This window comes from Heloderma suspectum, chromosome 1 (genome assembly GCF_057233095.1).
Source record: "Heloderma suspectum isolate Gila_16-S chromosome 1, 16-S_ref, whole genome shotgun sequence".
Lineage (NCBI taxonomy): Eukaryota > Metazoa > Chordata > Lepidosauria > Squamata > Helodermatidae > Heloderma > Heloderma suspectum.
Window position 1 is genome coordinate 306,785,425 of NC_139458.1, and position 16,355 is coordinate 306,801,779.

Genomic DNA, 16,355 nt, shown 5'->3' on the forward strand with positions numbered 1-16,355 from the left:
CCAAAAGAGCATTTGCCTTTTTTGCAGCCACATCACATTGTTGGCTCATATTCAGCTTGTGATCGACGACAATTCCAAGATCCTTCTCGCTCGTAGTGTGGTTGAGCCACGTATCCCCCATCTTGTAACTGTGCATTTGGTTTCTTTTTCCTAGGTGCAGAACTTGGCATTTGTCCCTATTAAATGCCATTCTGTTGTTTTCTGCCCAGCACTCCAGTCTATCCAGATCACTTTGAATTTTGTTTCTGTCTTCCAAAGTATTAGCTATCCCTCCCAATTTTGTGTCATCTGCAAATTTGATCAGCATTCCCTGCACCTCCTCCTCCAAGTCATTAATAAAAATGTTGAAGAGCACTGGGCCCAGGACTGAGCCCTGCAGTACCCCACTCGTTACCTCTCCCCAGCTTGAGAAGGTCCCATTGATAAGCACTCTTTGAGTCCGATTCTGTAGCCAACTGTGGATCCACATGATCGTTGTTTCATCTAGCCCACTTCGAGCAAGTTTGCTCATCAGGATATCATGGGGCACTTTGTCGAAAGCTTTGCTGAAGTCGAGGTATATGATGTCTACAGCATTCCCACGGTCTACAAGGGAGGTGACTTGATCAAAAAATGAGATCAGATTTGTCTGGCAGGACTTGTTTTTGACAAATCCATGTTGGCTTCGAGTAATCACGGCATTGTTGTCAAGGTGCTTCCAGATGGATTGCTTTATGATCTGCTCCAGAATTTTCCCAGGGATGGATGTCACACTGACTGGTCTGTAGTTCCCAGGTTCCTCCTTTTTACCCTTTTTGAAGATAGGGACAACGTTAGCCCTCCTCCAGTCATCTGGCACTTCCCCGGTCCTCCATGATTTCTCAAAGAGAATAGACAGCGGTTCTGAGAGTTCTTCTGCCAGTTCCTTTATGACTCTAGGATGCAGTTCATCTGGCCCTGGAGATTTGAACTCATTCAAAGTAATGAGGTGTTCCTTGACCATATGCCTGTCGATCTCAAGCTGCAATCCTGCCCCTTCAGCCTGTACTTTGCCTTTGCCAGGGAGGTCATAGACCCTCTTTTGGGAGAAGACTGAGCCAAAGTAGGAATTGAGCACCTCTGCCTTTTCTTTGTCATCTGTTATCATTTTGCCATCCTTATTTAATAGCTGAACAACCATTTCTTTCCTCTGCCTTTTACTATGCACGTAGCTGAAGAAAGCCTTTTTGTTGTTTTTAGCATCCCTCGCTAACCTCACCTCGTTCTCCGCTTTAGCCTTCCTGACGCCATCCCTGCAATTCTGTGCTACCTGCCTGTACTCTTCCTTTGTTACTTGGCCTTCTTTCCACTTCCTATATGTGTCCTTTTTTGTTTTCAGGTCATCCCTAAGCTTTTTGTGAAGCCACATTGGCTTCTTCTGTTGTCTTCCACCTTTTCTTCTTGTTGGAATTGTTTGTGATTGTGCCTTGAGAATTTCCTTTTTTAAAAGTTCCCACCCATCTTGGACTCCTTTTCTCGCTAGCATTGTTTGCCATGGGACCTTACTGATCATTGTTCTGAGTTTATTAAAATCAGCTTTCCTAAAATCCAGGGTACGCGTTTGAGTACACTCGGCTTTTGCTTCCCTTAGAACCAAGAACTCAAGTACAACAGGGTCGCTTTCCCCCAGAGTTCCTGTAACTGCTACTTTATCCACTAAGTCATCTCTGTTGGTTAGGATCAAGTCAAGGATAGCCGATCCTCTAGTTCCTTCCTCTACTTTCTGTAGGAGGAAGTTATCCGCCACACAAGTCAGGAATTTCCTGGAGGGGCCATGTTTTGCAGAATTTGTCTCCCAACAAATATCGGGGAAATTGAAGTCCCCCATTACTACTACATCATGCTTCCTTAAAACATTGGCTATTTGCTTTTCAAAAGTTTCATCCTTGGCTTCTCCTTGATTGGGTGGCCGGTAGTAGACTCCGACCACCAGGTTCCTTTTATTCTTTGCTCCATTTATTTCAACCCAGATGCTCTCGATGGGGCTACCAAGCTCCTCCTCCTGTATTTCTGTGCAGAGATATGTCTTTTTCACATACAGTGCAACCCTGCCTCCCTTTCTGTTCCTCCTGTTCTTTTTGAACAAGTTATATCCTTCAACTGCTGTATTCCAGTCATGAGAGTCATCCCACCAAGTCTCAGTTATACCTATCAAGTCATAATTTCCCTCCTGTATTAAGAGTTCAAGTTCGTTCTGTTTGTTTCCCATACTCTGGGCATTAGTATATAGACATCGAAGACCATGTGCTTCATAGTCTGGCTTTCTTCCTACATGTGTCTGAAGACTATTATTGGGCGCTATCAGCGCTGTTCTCTCCATTGCAGTGCATGCGCCTACGTCCATTGTTACCCCCAACATTACATCTCCCTTCCCCGTAGGATTCAGTTTAAAGCCCTCCTGATGAAGTTCTTCATGCTGTGGCCAAACACATTCTTCCCAGCCTTTGTGAGGTGCAACCCATCCCTAGCCAACAGCCCATCTTCCAGGAAGTATAGCCCGTGGTCCCAGAATCCAAATCTCTCTCGTCGGCACCACCTTCGTAGCCAGTCATTCACCCGGAGTATTTTTCGTTCCCTTTCTATCCCTCTTCTAACTACTGGAAGGATGGATGAGAAAACTATCTGGGCCCCAAAGTTCTTGAGTTTCCTTCCCAAAGCTTCAAAGTCTGACGTGATCTCTTCGTAGCTCCGCTTGGCGGTATCATTTGTTCCCACATGGATGAGAAGAAAGGGATACCTGTCAGTGGGCTTTATGAGTGCAGGCAACCTTTCAGTCACGTCTCTAATCTGTCCTCCCGGGAGACAACATACCTGGCGAGTATGTTGAATCTAAGAGAATCTAAGCACAGGGGTTATGGGATGGTAGTTACAGAGAGAGAAGCAGGAAGGGAAAGCAGAAAATGCAACCATCAGGCTATTGGGAAAAGAAATGGCAGCTTTTGCAAGACAGAGAAACAACAATCAGGTTTATGGAAGGGACACCTGGGGACAGCCAAGCAGGAGTATTTAATAGTCTATGGGTGTCTCTACATTAAGCAAAAAACCACATCCTTTCTGGAGCTTCGTGCTTTCGGTTTCTTTGCAGGATTAGGAAGAGCTTCTTTACACGGCAGCCACATGGTTTGAACCGAGGGAGTGCCTCCCTCTCTCCCTGGCATGTGTGCAAAGGAGGGGGGGAGTCTTGTTTTTGTAGCTTAACTTCTGCTGTACTGTTTTCTCGCAGCCCCCAGGAAACCTCTGACTTACTTCTGAATAGACATAAAATGTAAGACTGTGCTGTAAGTCTGCCACCTTTGGCACACTTATGTGGGAGTAAGCCACATTGAAGTCAATGGGACTTACTTCTGAGTAGACATAAGATCGCCCTGTAAGTCTGCAACCATCGGCACACTTACTTGGGAGTAAGCCCCACTGAACTTAATACGGTGTTCTGAAACAACAGAGGACTTTCCATTTGAGCTTCGTGGGATGGGGGATCAGATGTGTCTCCTTTCATTGCAGGGAGGCATTTCATCCTCTTCTCCCTCCAACTGAGAAATGCAGAGGCAGGAGATGCAATTGGCAGGCGATTCTTGTCTCGCGCCTGTCAAATCTGCTCGGGTCTCCTTCCGTGCAACCCTGCTCCCATCCTCAATGCCTTTGTCATCCAGACCACACCCGCAACAACTGAAAACAAACGCCCATAGGAGGCAGACACAGCGGCGGTTTCTTCCGCTATTGGAGAATTTCACAGGGAGGTCATGGCGCTCCTGTTCCTTTGGCTGGAAAAAATACCACATTTTTTGTGTTTGGGGAAAACATGAGATAGGCTGGGTGAAATTGAGGGAGGTGCCTTGGATGGTAACAGCATCTTGTAAAGAGCCCACAAACTTCTTAGAGAGAGCCAGATAAAATTCTAAGAATTTTATCTATTCTTAGACAAAAGCTCAGTGTGATGAACCCCTATGGCTCTTGGCAACATGAGCATTCTCTTTGGTTTGGAACTTCGAGCACCCTTGCTGCATACTAAAATAAAATGAACAAGAATTCTCAGCTGCCTTGAGTCACAAAGCCATTTTCTTTGCTTACAGTCAGATGAGTCTCTTCAGATAATTTGCCTTAACCTTTTGTCATCACTAAGCAGCTCAGTCCGTGGAATGAAGAGGAATAAAGATATCGCACGCATCTCGAAAGCACTATGAAGTGAAATGGTGGCAGCAGGAAACCCAAGTTCATTCTCAATCTGATCCTGAATTACATGTTCATATATTGAGGAGAAATTCCTGAAAGCCTTCGACCAACCTTTATAAAATCACCTGAAAGCTAGAGAGAGAGAGAGAGAGAGAGAGAGAGATTAGCATGTCCTGCATTTCTTAAATCCTAGTGTTTAATAATATCATAGCTGTTTTAATAGATGCAGTTCTTCAGATCTTCTGAAGCTGAAAGGGGAGAAATGGAAGTTGTAAGATAAGGAGATCTTTGTGGTCTAAAAGCCAATTCACAGCTCCTTTGGATTTAAAAAGAAGACGGTGAGCTCAGCTCAGTGAAGTCTCTTCTGGGAGAAGAAAGCCCTAAGTAGGAGTGACAGGCCTGGGAATAAAGTGTGATGTCTTCTTCACCACCATGCGTGAAGCTTTCAACACACACTGTTAAATCATTTGCCTATAAGTATTAAGGGTGCAATCCTGTGCATGTTTAGACACAAAGAAGTCCTACAACTCCCAGTGTTGGAGCAGGGAGGCACATATTCACTCTTCTATCATGGGAACTGGATCTCTGTGACTCTCTAAACCAGGCCTATCACAAAGTGAACGGCTAACAGATTATCTGAATCCACCCTAAAAGCTAAATTCCCAAAAAAGCAATAGAATTTTATATTAAAAAAAACACAAGGAATGTGGTATGGAGAAAGTGAATTAAGGGCAAGTCATTTTCCCTCTCATAATAGTAGAACTGGGGGTCATCCAATAAAACCAGCCGCTGAGACCCTACCCCAAGTGCTTTCCTTATTGAAAGTACGCTATGCCACTAAAGCTGAGAGGGCTTCCTCTATGGTGCTGCCCCAGTTTCGGAATGCCCTCCCTAAAGAATTAGGCCCGGCATCAAATTTCCAATCTTTTTGGTGCCTGTTTATCTTTTAGTCCAAGCAAAAATTTGCATAACTTCTCAGTCTGCCTTTGTAATTGAAACGGTAATTGACATTTTTATCACTGCCATTTATTATGGCTGTTGGATATTCATTTTATTTATTAGTTTAGGTTTTAAAATAATTTATTGTTTGAATTTTAAAAAATGAAGAGACTTGTGGCATCTTTAAGACCAACAAATTTATTGTGGCATAAACTTCTGTGGACTACTGTCCACTTCATCAGATGCATAATACACTTATGTTTTTAAGGCACTATGGGACTCCTTGTTGTTTTTGCTTCATCAGACTAACATGGCTACCCCTCTGGAAGTTATTTATATTTTGCATCACCCTGGAATCTCATGTGATGAGGGGCAGTATAGAAATGTTTTAAATAACTCAGACTAATTAGCCAGAGATTCAGGACAAGACAAAAGAGAATAGTTCTTCAAACAGTGCATCATTAATTTATGGAATTCACTGCCACAAGATGTGGGGATGGTCACCAAGTTAGATGGCTTTGAAAGGGCATTAGATAAATGCATGGTGAATAGGTGTACTGATAGCTAGTAGTCATGGATGCTATATGCAACCCCAGATTCAGTGGAAGTGTGCCACTAAATACCAGCTGATGGGGAGCACTTGTGGGAGAGGGCTATTGCTTTCATATCCTGCTTGTAGGCATCTGGTTGACCATAGGCACTTGGTTGACCACTGTGGGAAACAGGATGCTAGTCTAGAAGGACCAGGAGTCCTTCTCCTGGTTTGATCCAGGAGTGCTCATCATATGTCCTTATGAGCTACTATAGGGAAGCTGCCTTATACTGAGCCAGACCCTTGGTCCTTCTAGCCCAGTACTGTCAACACTGACTGGCAGCAGCTTTCCAGGGTTTCAGGCAGGATTCTTTTCTAGCCCTACCTGGAGATGCTGGGGATTGAACAAGCAACCTTCTGCATGTAAAGGTTGTGCTCAACCACTGAGCTGCAACCCCTTCCCTGCAATGTTAGCCCATTACAGCAAAATCAAGAAAGCACCTTGCATCTAATTAAATAGGCGCTTCCCTATGAAAACTCATCATGCCACAACAAATGGATCAGTGTTCAAGGTGCCACCGAAAACCTATGGGTTTTGTCCACTTAGCCAAAGTTTACTTTCTCCCTCCATCATTGCAGAAAAGGAGCATTGGTTGATCTGCACCAGCCTTCCCCAAACCTGGTCCCCCCCCCAGATATTCTGGATTACAATTCCCATCAGCCCCAGCCAACTCGGTCAACGTTCAGGGATGGCTGGAGTTATAGTCCCAGTTATCCAGAGGGCACCAGGTTGGGGAAGGCTGATCTTCACTATTCACCTGACAAGAAAGATGCATGTGAGCGCTATGTGAGTAAGGTCAGCGTGCGGCACCTGACTCACTTTAGCAAGGCGGTGTAGAAGCATTCAACGTCATGTCTTGAGCATAATGACTCATACGCCCCAGCATCATTAATCTGTGCCTGTTTGTTAAAAGCAACAACCCTCTTCTGAATGTTAAATACCAGTCTCAGTCCTCTGTGGCTTGAAGACACAAAAACAAATCTTGATTTCTAAACCAACACATGCTAAATAGCAGCACTTTTTTAAAAAGTTTTTTTTTTGCACTCATCTGAATAATAACTGACTAGTTCATAGTCAACAGCATTTAATAACTCACCAAAATGCTTAAATTAGAAAACGATGCTGCTCCGTCTCTCAACAGGAAGCCTATTAGAGATTGTGTTGATTTGTAGCATACAAAAACATGAGAGGTGGAAGGAATGGGAGGCTTAGACTTTATTCATATTAACTAGCCTGCTCCCAGGGTGCTGTTGGATGGATAATACCCGAACTGCAACAGCTCCACAAGAAATGACATGCAAGAGTCATCAAAAGTGAGGGAAATTGACCCTGCACTGCAGCACTCTTTTGACTTAATAGGAACAGCTGGTCAGTGAAGCGTTCGCTCAACATTTAACAAGGCTTCAGCACTAAGAGGCATCTGCCAATAAATCAAAAGGGAGAGCCCAGCAAAATGGGATTTAATTTAAATTCATATCTGAGGCTGACAGATGAGAGCTTCATTGCACTTTCACAGGCCTCATCAGCCCACATTGCTAATGGCTCTGGAAAGGCACTTTGTGTTTTTTTTAACAGCAGCACAGCCATCCAGGGTTAAGCACATACATACTGTATGACAATCCCACAGAAAACAGAACTGAGAGAAGGATGGAGAGATCTGCTTCAAGGTGATGAGTCGAGTCAAATCATATCAAGGCCAGGGACACATTTGTATCCACCTATGCCAACTGGATGCCCTCCAGCTGTGTTGGACTACAAGTCCCACCATCCCCAGCCAGCGTGGGCAGTGTAGTCCAACGCATCTGGAGGGCACCAGGTTGGGGAAGGGCTAGCTGGCTTATGCCATGGCTGTGCTTCTGACTGAAAGCATGAATAACCATACTGAGTGGGGCAGAAAGCAATATTTACTACTACAACAACTACTTGAGATATAGATGGGTTTACCCAATGCTGTTGCATCCTTCCCTGGAGAATGTGCAATGATACTGCAATGTTGCATTAAAGGAACAGCCTAGGGCCTTGCTCTTATCAAATCAATATTCCACTTCCTCTCCTGACTATAATCTCAGCAAAGCAGTCATAGACAGAGGGCTAACCTGGGTTGCTTCTACACTCTTGAACACTGCCGAGGCATTGCTTTTCCATAATCAGCTGGAAGTGACATTTCACACAGGCACCTAATATAGCACAATATTATCCAGCAGTGCCATACCCCATAGCAAAGATCCTCCTGTAATGAGTGCTCAAAAGAAACTTTCATTCAGCAAAGATCCTTTCTCATGTTAAAATTAAAAATGTTAATTGAAAGCTTCCTGTTTGCAGATTCAACCTATTCCATTGCTTTCCTGCTCTAAAATGGCGGGGGGGGGGGATTAGTGATTAACTGCCCTGCAATTGCCATTTATTTAGCCAGCTTCTGTTCCATACAGTGGAGGGGGGGGGATGTTAAATTACTAGTTGTTTTCCCTTTTTTTCCTTTCTATTATAATGAGTCACACACAATATTCCAATGTTTTGAATCATAGAGAGCTATAAGAAGGGTTATGATAAGCAGCAAGAACAGTTCCCAAATCTTGGAAGATACACACAGAGAGATCTTTCTGCCCAGGCCAGGAGTCACCCATCCTTTCCTTTCAGCAGCCCTGAGCCCCTGACCAGCAACTCAGCAACCCACAAACTAGGCTTCTACATCTCCAAAGTGAGTCATGGTATACTAGCTGGGACACCATTGAACTAGAAATACACTTGGATAATTGAACTACATTAGGACCGCTTGTTGGTAGCATACTGGAGATAATGGTTAAGCCAGCCCCACTTCCACAGACCACAGGATGTATTTGTTTATATATTTATGTAGCAAATATATATCCTTGCCTTTCTTCTGTCTCCAATCCAGGCACTCACTATAACCAGAGCTTGTTGTTGTTCAGTCGTTCAGTCGTGTCCAACTCTTCGTGACCCCATGGACCATAGCACGCCAGGCCTTCCTGTCCTGCGCTGATCGTTATCATGTGCCCTCAAGCCATGCCCTGGATGAGACTTTTCACAGGGGGCTTTTCTACACAAGGCTGTTAATCTGCTGCATTTACTTTCCGTTTCATCATAGAATTGATATCTGAGCACTACACGAGGAGCATTTCCTTTCCTGCTTTTGTGCTATATAACCTCTAGGTGGCACTGTGGTTTAACAGAATAGTACAAATGCACAAGTAGAAACGTTTTCTTTCTGCCATCAGGAATAATATCCAATTTTTCCTGCCCTAAAAAAAAAAACTTGCCCAAAGTGCTGCTTACAAACAGAAGTGAAACCGGAGGGTCATGACATCATCTAAAGAACCCATAAATAACCATGAGTAGGAAATGATGAGCACACAATAAATGCCTCATGTAAAAAAGCTCAGGTGTTTCCAGATGTAGCACCACCAATGAGAAGGCATTGTGCAGCATTTCTGTCTGTGGTAAGAGAAAAGATGGAAGAAGCAGTGGGAAACATGGGAGAGTTATGAGTTGAAGAGTACGTAATCTGGATCCCTGTACGTTCCTGTCCAGTTCCTAAGATTGTCTCCTGTGGCTCTTCTCCTCTGGGTGCCACCACTGGTTACCATGGAAAAATCCTTCTCTGCAGTGCCCCCCCCCAATCTTCCCCAGGGAGATCCAACTGGCATCTTCACTATCTACTAGGGATGTACGAATCCCTTACCTTGCTCCACTGATGGGCATCTGCTGTGGGGGGGAGGCAATCCGTCCCTCCCCCCAGAATCCTGCCCCACTGGCTCCACTCCACAGCAAGGCCCCAGAGCCACTGGCCAGGGCTGGCCGCAGCCAGACTTCTGGCCACTGCCAGGCTGCGGCCGCAAATGGCAGCCGCTATGCCGGCCGCCATTTGCATCCCTGCCAAGCCGTGATAGGCTACATAAGTATCTACATAGCCTATCACGGCAAAAGACAGGGACACAAATGGCATAGCGGCTGCCATTTGTGTCCCTGCCTTTTACCGTGATAGACTACGTACTTATGTAGCCTATCATGGCTTGGCAGGGACGCAAATGGTGGCCAGCATAGCAGCCGCCATTTGCGGCTGCAGCCCGGCAGCAGCCGGATGACGACCCAGAGCCGCCACCACTGGAGCTGCCGCCGGAGTCACCGCCGGAGCCAAGTAGGCTCCATCCCGGGGGGATTCTCCGGGGTAGTGGGAGGGATTGTTCCATTCAGACTAAAGAATCCAGCCTCACTGGTCTCCGTGGCAGAATTCTCCAACATCCCTACTATCTACTTTTAGAAATGTAAGAAAACCTTCCTTTTCCAGAAGGCATTTAATCTTTAATCAGCTGCTCTGATTATTAATTTTACTGCTGGCTCCTTAATGTTCGTTAATGTTTTTGTTGTTTAATATTGTATGACTTCAATACTTTTATTCTTCTATTCTTTGCTTGTTTTGTTTGTTTGTTTTGTCTTTTATTATTTTAAACTGCCCCAAGGGCATTTGCTGGTTGGGCAGTACACAAATCTAACAAATAAATAAATAAATAAAATTCCAAGGCGATGAGGCAAGGCGATGGCATGATAAAAGCTGCATCTGGAAACACCTTTAGATCTGGGTGGTTAACAAAATTCAGCTCTGCTAATACACACATTGGCCTCCTGTCCTACCCAAACATCAGCTATCATCCAGACTAGAAAAATTCAGTATATGTTGCTTCTGGGTGCAATGCTGTGAAGGGAATTGCTGCACAAAGTTTCCCTCCAATCCTTTTCCAGCTGATGTCGGGTCCAGGATTTTAGCAGGGTGACCGACCACTGTGGCATTTGATTAATCTGTATTTGCTGTTTCAGAGACTTATTTTCAGCATGACCGCCTTTGTTTGACTTCAGTGCAAGGTGTTCTCAGGCAAATCAAGTGTATTTGATACCCCAAAGAACACGGATGCTCTCCATCTCTCAAGCCACTGAGCAGCAGAGGGAGGGAGGGCACACACTCAGCATCTCAAGTCATGTAGGTGTGATAAAAGGAGCCGCACGTTACTCTGCTGCACTGGGAAATAAGTCCAGTTTAGCTGCAAAGATGACTCTGCTCTTGCGAGGCCTGTAGGCTTCATGCTGAAGCCTTTGTGGATGAAGCTTCGCAGAAATCCATATGGATATGCAGGGATTTTGGTAAAGGAAGTTGTTTCTTGACCGGCCTTCTGCTCTGACAGACTCCAGTTCAAGTCTTTCCATCAACAAGTTTCTGAGGCATATTTGACAGTAGGTGAAGTTTGATTACACAACGGGCTGGCATTCAGGTCTGCGCTACATGGCAGGAGGGGGAAATTAAATTTGCTGCTCGTGTGAACAAAAGCAGCCGACCTTGCCGGAAGGCGTCAGCGTCACAATCAGAGAAAAACAAGCACATTTGGGGGCTGTCATAGAATAAAGCAACCTGCCAGTCAAAACTGGACAAAGGAGAATTACAATAAAGATTGTAGAGCAAGAGACCGATGAAGCAAGTGTGCTCACAAGTGAGACAAGATGTTTCCTTGGTGTCTGGGAACGTATTCATTAGAAACTCGATCGATTCGAAAAGCAAAAACAATCTTGGCTGAAATTCCATAGCCAGCGATTTCCACCACTTCAGTAATTTCAGCGAGGTTAGCCCTGTAATTGGCAGAGCTAACTTAACACAACATAAAAGTTACTCACATCATAAAAAAGCATTCAGAGCTCCTTCCTATTACCCCTCCATTTTAGCCACCCAACTCCCCCCTCCCCGCTTGTTACCTTGTTCCTTTATACCAGGGGTTGGCTGCTTGGGGCCCTCCAGACAGACAGCATAGCCATGGTGCGGGATCATGGGAAATGTAGGCCAAAACATCTGGAGGCCAAAACATCTGGAGGCCACAAGTGGCCCACACCTGCTTATTCAAAAAATTCCTTACAAGAGAGTGAAAACAAGCAATAGCTGCATCTGGTGTCTGATAAAAATAATAATCAAACCATGCATTGAAGTGCACTTTTATACCCTGTGCAAACTCTGTGTTTTCAAACAGAGCTACTTTCATAAGTTTGTGCCTATGACTGACATAAAAGGCATTACGGAACATTTACCTTATGTTTATTCAGGCTATTTGAAGGTTCTCCTATTTGTATACTCTATCGATCGATCTAAAATTATTTCTAGGCCACCTTTAAGGGCAGAACTCTCTCAAGGTGGTGTAACCACACAAAGTGGATACAATTGGCAGTATCCAATGGTAGTCCTACTTGGATTAGGCCCATTCACTTCAATGGGTCTACTGTGTGTAGGAGTACCATTGGATACTGCCCAATTAAAAATCCATTAAAAAGTTTCAATAAAATCCATAGAAACAGCGATTTCAAATTAAAACAATTAAAAACTAAACTTACCAATAAAAAGCAATGGCCCCAACTTAAAGGAAGGCCAGCAAAAACAGGTGCATCTTCATAGCTTTCCTGAAGACCTGCAAAGAAGGGGTCTGGCAAACCCCCGATGGAAGTTGATTCCAGAGGTGCAGGGCCACCACTAAGAAGGCCCTCTTCCTTGTCTTGATACTTATCTTATACTTAAGCACTGTGTAACTTTATAGGTGCTCCCACACTAGCTGTCTCCTCAGTTACTGGCACCTAACTGAGCAAGCATTCAGTTATTACTGACAGCCTTGACAATATTCCTTCCAAACCATGTCAGTGGTGGTGGTGGTAAGATTCCATGAACTGAGGATATTCCTACAATACTTGAGCACTGACCTTGGCCTGGTTCCTGATGGGAGTTAGAACATAAGAAGACCCCTGCTGGCCTATCTAGTCCGGCGTCCTGTTCCCATAATTGCCAATCAGAGGCCCCAATGGGAAGCCCACAAGCAGGACAGGAGTGCAGTTGGGTTGGGAAAACAGAAGAGGGGGTGACTTCTCCAGAAACCTCAGTTGGGTTTTCTGCCAGTTGTTCCCATTGTGACAGAGGCATAGCTGCCAGGGAATATCATGAAAAACAATGCAGTTAGGTGGAACTTGGTGGCACAGGTAGGTTTTCCATTTTTAAATGATTTTTTCTTTAAGAATAGAAGTTTGTTCAGCTCACTGGACAGCTGCTCTTTTCTTACCCCTCTCCTTGCTCATTTGCACCAGGGCTCACAGCCTCTTACTGATGATCCCAGTGCAATGAGGGGGAGGGGGGTGGAGAACTTCTAGGCCTCCAGGAAGTATAACTTCAAGCAGGCAATTTTAGTTTAAGAAATTAAACTTTCCTGTGGTGGATGTAAAGGAAGGTGAATCAAAAGCTTGGCATGCGCTGGCGTGTATGCATGTGTGCCCTCTTTCCCCCCATTCTTCTCTGCTGCAGCTTCAGTGTGTGTGTGTGTGTGTGTGTGTGTGTGTGTGTATGGCCAGGTCAATAAATTCTCCTTCTGTTCAAGTTCCATCTCAGATCCGAGCATTGTTCTAAGCCCACACCTGCATTTTCCCTGCAATTGATTTAGCAATTATGAGAAGCAAGAAGGAAAAAAGGCAGGGGAGAGGATATGGTGGTGGGCAGTTCATGGAACGTGGATGGCTGAGGGTGCTTCCAAACAGAGGAGATCCCAGGCAAGGCCCATGTCAAGGGTAGGCATGGTTGGCAGGACCGGCCCAAGACATTTTCCTGCCTGAGGCAAAGGACACGATGGAAGCCTCTCCCATTCTATGTACAAAAGCTAACTGGATTGGTAGTTAAATCTTTCTTACATACTGGCAATGGGACAGCATCCCTCAACCACATCTGAAGGCAGCAGGCTAGCTTAGGGGGTACAGGGCAGAGCACATGGCTTGCAGCTCTCTCCTCCAATGCCTTGCTGCCACCTACCAGCATCTGCCACCTGAGGTGAGCACTTCACTCTGCCTAATGGTAGGACCGGCCCTGATGGTTGGGTACCTGCAGAGGGCCCACACCCCAGCAGTAACTCACTAACAAGATCCCCCTAGAGTTGCTCTTCCACTTCACCATTGCAACCTGCATGTTCACCCACCTCTTGCTATGCTAGGGATGTGTGAATCCCATCCAGCTTCTCCAGACACCCATCCAGCCCCTGATCCATGCTCGAGCCCTTCCCGTGCTCAGCGAGCAGCCCGCCCTCACCCCAGTGGCCTCATCAAGCTCCATGGTCACCATTTTTTGAAAAATAAAATGGCAACCGCAAAAATGTGCATATTTGCGTCTGCGCAAAAGTGCACATTTTTGCAAATGTGACTATTTGCCTATGCAAAAATGCATATTTTGCTAATTTTCATGCACACACAAATATGTGCATTTTTGTGATCACTATTTTATTTTTCAAAAATGGCCACTGCTGAGCTTAACGAGGCTGCCGGGGTGAGTGCAGGCCATTCACTGAGCATGGGCAGGAGGTGAGCAGGGGCAGGGGCTCAGCAAGCAGGGTTCAGGGGATGCAGACGGGGGGGGGGGGTTCTCCAGATTCCCGGATGGAATCGGGCACCCGCACCATCCCTATGCTCTGCAGACAACTGTGGAGTAGATACCCCTGCCCTACATGCTTCCTTGCTCCCTACCTGTGAGCAACCAAGTAGTAACAATGATGGCTGAGAAAGAGGATGAGGAACAACAACAGCTAGTGACAATGGCAGTGAGAAGGTAGAATCACTGAAGGAAGCAGCCCACTGAGTGTGTGTCTTGGCCAAGGGCCCTCAAAAACCTGGACCTGGCCTGAAATCTGGTCCTAGTGCTAATAATTCAATGGCATTAGGCAACAATACTGGGGGTTTTTTCCCCCCTTAACTGATATTCCACAATAAGAAAAAAGATGGAAGAAGTGGTGGGAAAATATGGGAGGGTTACAAGTGGAAGACGATGTCATCTGGACCCCATGTAAAATTATGTGAAGGAAGCAGGGCAATGGCACTATAGCAGCCAGAGAGGAGTGACCATGATGTTTTGTAGTACATGAACAATGATGCAGCTGAAAGTAGAGAGAATGGAAGGACATTTCTTAGGGTCACTGAGAACAAGGGTGCTGTGGGTGACTTTGTGTTGTTGTTCAGGCATTGGCTGACACAACCAGAACCAAGAAAACATGATACCACCACCACAAGTTCTGGCTAGAGTAGGGCAACCGTAACCAAGAAATGTTCCTCAACCACTGCTACAGGCAACTAGGAACTGCACAGAATAAAATGTTTCCAGTTTCTTCTCAGCTGGTGGGAAAAACAACTTTCCACGGTTTCTCATGTGCTTCTACACAGCAAAGACAGCAAACTGGCCATTGAAAGCCTACTTGGGTAGTAGATGGTTCAAATGCACATGGTACACCTCAGAGCAGGGGGGCTGAAATGCACTAGAGGGCATGAAGACATTGACGAAGAATTTGCTTCACTCTGACCATTTTTGTTGTAAGACTATTGTTGGGTCTTGGTCTGTTTGGGAGCTAGGCAGCAGAGATGAATGAATTTAGATCGAAGCAGAGAACAAACCAGTATCATAGAATGTGTTTCCTCTTTTTAGCTTGTGATTATTATTGTGTTTTATTGTTTATTGTTTGTAAGCTGTCCGGAGAACACTGTTATTACGTGGCATATAAATGCTGCAAAGACATACATACCTGAAGTCTTCTAATTGTGAAAGTTCGTTGTTGACTCTTCGTGACCCCATGGACCATAGCACGCCAGGCCCTCCTGTCCTCTGCTCTTTCCCAGACTGTGCTCAAATTCATATTCATCGGTGATGCTATCTAGCCATCTCATCCTCTGCCGTCCCTTTCTCCTTTTGCCTTCAATCTTTCCCAGCATCAGGGTCTTTTCCAGGGAGTTTTCTCTTCGCATTAGGTGGCCAAAATATTTGAGCTTCAGCTTCAGTATCTGTCCTTCCAATGAGCAGTCAGGGTTGATTTCCTTTAGGATTGACTGATTTGACCTCCTTGCAGTCCAGGGGACTCAAAAGAGTCTTCTCCAGCACCACAGTTCGAAAGCATCAATTCTTGGGCGCTCAGCCTTCCTCATAGTCCAGTTCTCACAGCCATACGTTACTACTGGGAAAACCATAGCTTTGATTATACGAACCTTTGTCAGCAAGATGATGTCTCTGCTTCTTATTATGCTGTCTAGGTTTGCCATAGCTTTCCTCCCAAGGAGCAAGTGTCTTTTAATTTCATGGCTACAATCACCGTCTGCGGTGATCTTGGAGCCCAGGGCGACAATATACAGCTTTGTCGTACTCCTTTCCCAATTTTGAACCAATCGGTTGTTCCATGTCTAGTTCTTACTGTTGCTTCTTGACCCTCGTACAGGTTTCTCAGGAGACAGGTAAGGTGGTCTGGTACTCCCATCTCTTTAAGAATTTGCCACAGTTTGTTGTGATCCACACCATCAAAGGCTTTAGCGTAGTCAATGAAGCAGAAATAGACGTTTTTCTGGAATTCTCTTGCTTTCTCCATGATCCAGCGAATGTTGGCAATTTGATCTCTAGTTCCTCTGCCTCTTCGAAACCCAGCTTGTACTTCCGGTAGTTCTCAGTTCACATGCTGCTGAAGCCTAGCTTGTAGGATTTTGAGCATAACCTTGCTGGCATGTGAAATGAGCGCAATTGTACGGTAGTTCGAACACTCTTTGGCATTGCCCTTCTTTGGAACTGGAATGTAAACTGACCTTTTCCAG